Here is a 6402-nt window from a genome sequence, read left to right as displayed (position 1 = left end):
CAGTAAGAAGGAACGATCTCGTGAAACATATGACAACATGGATGAACCTTGAAGACATAATGCTGAGCGAAATAAGCCAGGCACAAAAAGAGAAATATTATATGCTACCACTAATGTGAACTTTGAAAAATGTAAAACAAATGGTTTATAATGTAGAATGTAGGGGAACTAGCAATAGAGAGCAATTAAGGAAGGGGGAACAATAATCCAAGAAGAACAGATAAGCTATTTAACGTTCTGGGGATGCCCAGGAATGACTATGGTCTGTTAATTTCTGATGGATATAGTAGGAACAAGTTCACAGAAATGTTGCTATATTATGTAACTTTCTTGGGGTAAAGAGACCATAACAAGGGAGTAAGAAAAAGACAACTAACCTAAGATAACTGCTTAACTTCCAACATGTTCCTACTTTACCCCAAGAAAGTTACGTAAAAAAAAAAAAAGGGCCCTCCTCAGAGATCTAATGGGTTATTGAAATGCTAAGAGACAAAGCAACCAGGGCCATTAAGCAAAGGTCCACAGGGCAGAGAGATCAGCTTTTCTTCGGGATTTGCATATGCGCCTCAGGGCCTGAGCTCAGGCCTGAGCTCTGCCCTTCCCCCTTCTATGTTCACCAGAACTCCAAAATCCTCCGCTTTTATTTTGGAGTTTTTCGTGTTGTTTTTTTTCTATGCCTGTCTCCTCTCTGCTGGGCTGGCTGCTCTCAGATTCTCTGGTGTCTGGTCTCCGTCTATCTATGGTTGGAGTTTGGATCAGCAGAATGAGTTTCCGATAAGGGCTGCCACTGCAGTTCTCCCTTCTCCTTCCTGGAGCTGACAGCCCCTCCTCCCACGGGACTGAGCCTGGCAGGGAGGGGCGCGGGTCCCCTGGCCGCAAAAACTTACAGATTTCGCTGATCTCAGCAGTTCCACGTTTTCATGAGTGTTGTATGAAGTATGCCCAAAGTCAGATTGCTCTGTGGTGTCCAGTCCACGCAGTTCCTGGCTTTCTACCTACTTTCCTGGAGGAGTAACTAAAACATACAGCTCACCAGTCTGCCATCTTGCCCCGCCTCTCTCTGGATTCATTCTTAAGGAAGGTAATTTGGTTTGTTTATGAGTGTTTACCTCATTCTCCTCTTCTCTTCCTAAAAGTGGCATTTCTGATCTGCTAAGCCTGTGTGTGCCTGTCTCCTAAACCCTGTTCCTAAAGATGAGTGGGGTTCTTTTTTGCATCAGTAAGGCTGGCATTTCCTCCCAACTGAGCAGGCCTACACCTTCTTGCACTCATAGCTTCCTGCACCTCAGTCTCTCTTTCCCTTCAGCACTTCCTGCCAGAGCTCTCCTGACAGGCCTTCCTGGCCTTCACCCTCCATCGTTCTGTTTCCCTGGTGACCAGCATTTCCATGCTTAATACCATTACCACAGGACTCCAGATCTTTGGAGCTGACTTTATTTAGCACATCATCTTCCTCTCTCTCTTTCTTGTTACTTAGAAGGTGGCAGTCCTTTCTATGTTCTTTATCTTGCTTCTGAGACCTCAACATTCTGGCCCCTGAGCCCTTGATATTTGACCCCTGCATCCAGTTCCTAACTGTGCTGAATTATCACTTAAATTGTCTCTTAAATCATCTAGAAATGATTCTTCTTCTTCCTGTTTTGGAATCCTGCACTGCGCTTTTGTTTAGGCTCAGTAACACATTTGGATAGCACAGGCCCCAATGAGCCTGAATTACAGACATTAAAAATAAGAATGTGCCACTAAAGCATTCCTTTTGTTCCACTATAAATTTTAAACATACCTGTATTCTAAGATAGTATTTATTAATATAAAAATATGTTCTGACAGTACATTTTGTGGTCAGAAATTTCACTGCTCTTGGGAGAAGTAATACAGAAGGCCTGAAGGCACATTTAACAGTCTCAGGTGAGGTTTATAATTCATATCACAGTAAAATGAATCATAAATGATTCATAGGTGACTCAGTAGCAATTAATATTATGTAAAATGTTCTAGAAAACATAAAATATTGGTCTGAGGTGGTGGAAGGGGCAAAATCACCTTAGCCTGCACTTCCTTTAACCTGGATCAGTTTGTTTATTTCTACACAGAGATAAAATGCTTACTTGAGAATGCTATTTGCAACTAGCTAATTAATCAAGAGCTGTATATAATATCTTGCTTTCAAAGTAGGAAGGGGTTTTTAAATAGAAAAGGAGAAGAAAGGAAGAGCAAAAAAAGATACCGAGTACGGGGAGTTAATGAAAAGATCAGGGAGTCACCAAGAGGAAAGACAGGCTCATGCTCTCTACAGTGTTACCTAAGGCTGTCTTCATTTTGCTGAGTCACCATGGCTACCTACCCTACTGCTAGATGCTAAATATTGTATTACTTATATTTGCTATAACTTCACAACAACCCTCATATTATAAGTGAGAACTCTGAAGTCAAAAGAGGGCAAGTAATGTGTTCACGGACATAGCTACCAGGCAGCAGAGCGGGGATTAGAACTAAGGCCTGGCTCAGTCCCACACCCTCCTCTCTTCCCTGTTCAGCAAAGCTGCTTGTGTCAGCAATTCAGCAGCACAGCAAAGCTCTGTGTGTGTGTGTGTGTGTGTGTGTGTGTGTACACGCGGTGGGGAAGAAGGTGGGATGGTGACATTCAGTTGTGCATGCATGCTTACTTTCTATGATTTATGAAGAGGAATTTGTATTGAAAAAAATAATTCTATGTTATAAAAACAGTGCATATTTGATATTTATAAACCAGAAACACGAAAAGAAATAGAGAAAGAAGAAATGAAAAAGCTCCCAGAAACCCTTGTACCAAGAGTCAGCCAATCTTGGCCTCTTAACATCCTTCCTTATAGCCTGTAAGCACATATGAAACAAGGGTATAAGCACTTTTAAGGCTTTATTTATGGACTTCCAAATTGCCAGAAGAATCTTTTCAGCATAGTCTACTATATTAAAATTAAACTTCATTATCAGGGAAATTGTTAATTAGGGTAACACTGAATCACAGTCAAGCTTCTACAACATCTCCGAAATTTCAGCCTCGAGAAAGTTACAAGGTTTTATCATCTAAAATGTTTTTGCATAAATAACAGCTAATTAGAATTTGTAATGAAGGAAAAGATCACCTTTACAATAGCAACAACCACATTTTAAAAGCATAGGATTACATTTAACAAGAAATGTCAAGAATTTATGTGAAGAAAAACTTAAATCCACTTTTGAACTACACACAAGAAACTATTGGAAAGGTAACCCATATTCTTGGATAAGAAGACTCAATTTGCAAAAATGTAAATTCTCTCTAAATGTTAATCATAAATCCAATGCGGTAGCAATAAAACTTATGTCAGATTTTATTTATTTATTTATTTATTTATTTTTGATGATGTGGGTAGGAATAAGACAAGGTCACTCTAAAGCTTATATGGAAAAATAAACAAGCAAGGATAACTGGGAAATCTTAGAAAATGGGATAAAGTAGGACAAACTATCTCTACTAAGCATAAAACATTTTATAGGACTTCAACAATTAAAGCAATGCAATATTAGTGCATGAATAATCAGGCAGACAAATGGAACAGAATAGAAAATACAGAAGTAGACCCAAATTCTTGCAACAATTTAATATGTGATACAGGTAGCCTCTCAGATCAGTGCTGAGAATATGGATATTCAACAAATGGTTTTGGAAAAATCAAGTAACCATCTGGAAAATGATAAAGTTGGATCTATACCTCCATATCTCATACCATACACCTGCATAAGTTCCAAATAGATCAAAGATGAAAATGCTACAAAAAACAACATGGAGAAATTATTTAATAACCTCAGCATAGAGATGGTCTTTTAAATTTCAAAATCCAGAAACTATAAAAGTAAAAATTGATAAACTGGACTACCCACAAAGCAAACACTTCTAAGTGAAAGAAAATCATAAAATCTAAAGACAAATGAAGAAAGAAAAAAGTGCAATTTACATTACCAACATAGAGTTAATCTCTCATTTTAGTTACTCATGTTAATCCCTCAAACAACCCCTATTCCACTGAGGATCAGGTACATAAAGCAAACATAAAAGCAGCAAAACAAAAATTTTTGGCCATTTTAGAAGGTAAAATAACATGTGATTAGGCAATCATTTGGCATACAAACCCAGTATTTGATCCAAATAAAGAAAGCATATTAACCAAATCAACAACTTTGAAGACCACTTAAGAAGGACCCAAAGTAGCTTCACCCTTTCTATAAACATTAAATATTTCGATTCTAAATAACCCTTTTCCCACTGTGGGTGTGGCTTTCCTTTATCGTGCTCTCTCTCACCTAGAATTATGGTGAACATGAAAGCCCCTGCAGCCATGTTCAGAGCTTGGTTAAAATTCTAGGCTGCAATTTATTCTTGTGGACAGAATCTGAAACTGACCATGCCTTCCCCTCTCCACAGCCTTAAAGCCCCTTTTGGTACCTCAAGTAGTCTTGGAAGTGTGGAATTGACCTGTGTGGGCCTGAAGCTAAATTTAGGGTGACCTGCAGGAAGTACCAGCCACAGCCTCAGCAGGGAACCCCTGGTCTTCACACTGATACCTCCTGGGTTAAATGTCCCCAAATCATTTGGAAAATAGCCATGAAGCAGGAATGCCTAACTGGTCCCAGGTTGTAAAGAATCACAGGTTTCAGGATGCGTTCTGAATAACCTTACCACAGCTAGGATTATAAATCAATCCAGCTGCCAACTGAGAAAAATTCCATTGAAATACATACGTTCACCTGAATATATATGACTTATTATCATTCACTTTGCCTTTGAATCTATTTACAGATTTTCCTTCCCTCTGGGGCCTGCGCACTGGCGGGCGAGGAGCCATGGCTGTGGCCTCAGGGTAGGTCAGGATATTTATTTCCACTTTAAAAGGACTTTCTCTTACTTTGGAGCTTTGTGGCAAACCTGTGGGAAAAGCAGGGCAGTTAATTCCAATGTATTGGAGGAGGAAACCGAGACTCAGATATGAGGAAGCCAAACAATCCAAAGGAGTGATGATCAGCCATCTCATGATAAATCTGGGTGTTAGTTCACATGACATGCCTCAGGATATCCAGTTGGAAACCGCACACCATCTCCTGGGATCTGGCTTTCATCCACTTAATACCCCTCTTTGCCTGAACTAGTAAAGCTAACCATGAATGGCTACCCAAAGGAGACACTTGGTGAAAGATTTCAGTCCTTACATCACCTGCTATATCTGTGACGTGTATCTGATCAAGCCAACTATGGTGACTGAATACCTCCATACCTTCTCTAAGACTTGTATTGTCCAGCACTTAGAAGATAGCAATGATGGTCCTAGATGTGGTAACCACCTTCATGAGACAAATCCATTAGAAATGTTAAGGTTGGAGAATATGTTAGAGGAAATTATATTTAAGCTGGTCCCTGGACTACAAGAACAAGAACTTGAGCATGAATCTGAATTTTGGAAGAAAAATAAGTCTCATGAAAATGGACAAGATGATGTTTCAAAAGTAGACAAACCTAAAGATGAAGAAGGTGATGAAAATCAAGATGATAAAGACTATCACAGAAGTGATCCACAAATTGCTATGTGTCTAGATTGTTTACATAATAGTGGACAGTCAGGGGACAATGTAGTAAAGGGTTTAATGAAGAAAGTCATCCGATGTTCTACACATGTGACTATGGGAACTATTAAAAAATTTCTAAGTTTATAACTAAAACTTCCAAGTTCTAATGAGTTGGATGTGCTGTGCATGGTGAAATTATGGGGAAGGCTCCTACTATGGAATTCATCTACATGACAAGATGGTGACTAAGAGGTGAAAGCTTTCGATGTTTGAGCGGCTCAGCTTTGCAAGTCTGCTGCCAGGCTGGCCCTGTTTATCAGTCATACCCCATAGTATTGCAGTATCGACCAAGAATTGATTTTAGTTAAACCAAGAGGACTAGATCCCACTGAGATGAATCCTGCACTATTTGTTTACCCATTGACAGATTGTACAATGAATGGTATGATGACTAGAGGGACACAACCAGACTTTCAGCATGCAAATAAGGCTATTGTCTGTCTCTAAATTGTCGGTTGCATCTATGTTGCTTCTATTAAGAACAAACCAAGTGCCATTCTGCTACTGAACTGTCTGCATTTGTGCTGTCTCACATTGTGCAAGTCAGGGTTGAAAACAATTAGGTGTGCAGCCACGATTCAGCCTTCAGTATATTTTTGCTTGCCTGTTCCAAGATTGTTCTAATGTTTGATTACACTAGTAAACTGGCTCAATCTTTGTGGTGTTGCAGTTTTCACATACCTAATACTTTATCAATTCTCTTGTTGAAATAGAATACTGTACATGAAATTAATCTATGTCTTCAAATTATTTTGTATGGGT

General features: G+C 39.2%; 1 pseudogene; it reads left to right on the top strand.

Moving 5' to 3' along the window:
* The first annotated feature begins 5181 nt into the window (after nt 1-5181).
* Nucleotides 5182-5948, top strand: LOC119522106 (annotated as a pseudogene).
* The last annotated feature ends 454 nt before the right edge of the window (nt 5949-6402 follow it).

The sequence above is a fragment of the Choloepus didactylus genome, chromosome X (assembly GCF_015220235.1).
Source record: "Choloepus didactylus isolate mChoDid1 chromosome X, mChoDid1.pri, whole genome shotgun sequence".
NCBI classification, from domain to species: domain Eukaryota; kingdom Metazoa; phylum Chordata; class Mammalia; order Pilosa; family Megalonychidae; genus Choloepus; species Choloepus didactylus.
Note: the sequence above shows the minus strand (reverse complement) of the source record. Positions and strands in the feature narration are given on the sequence as shown.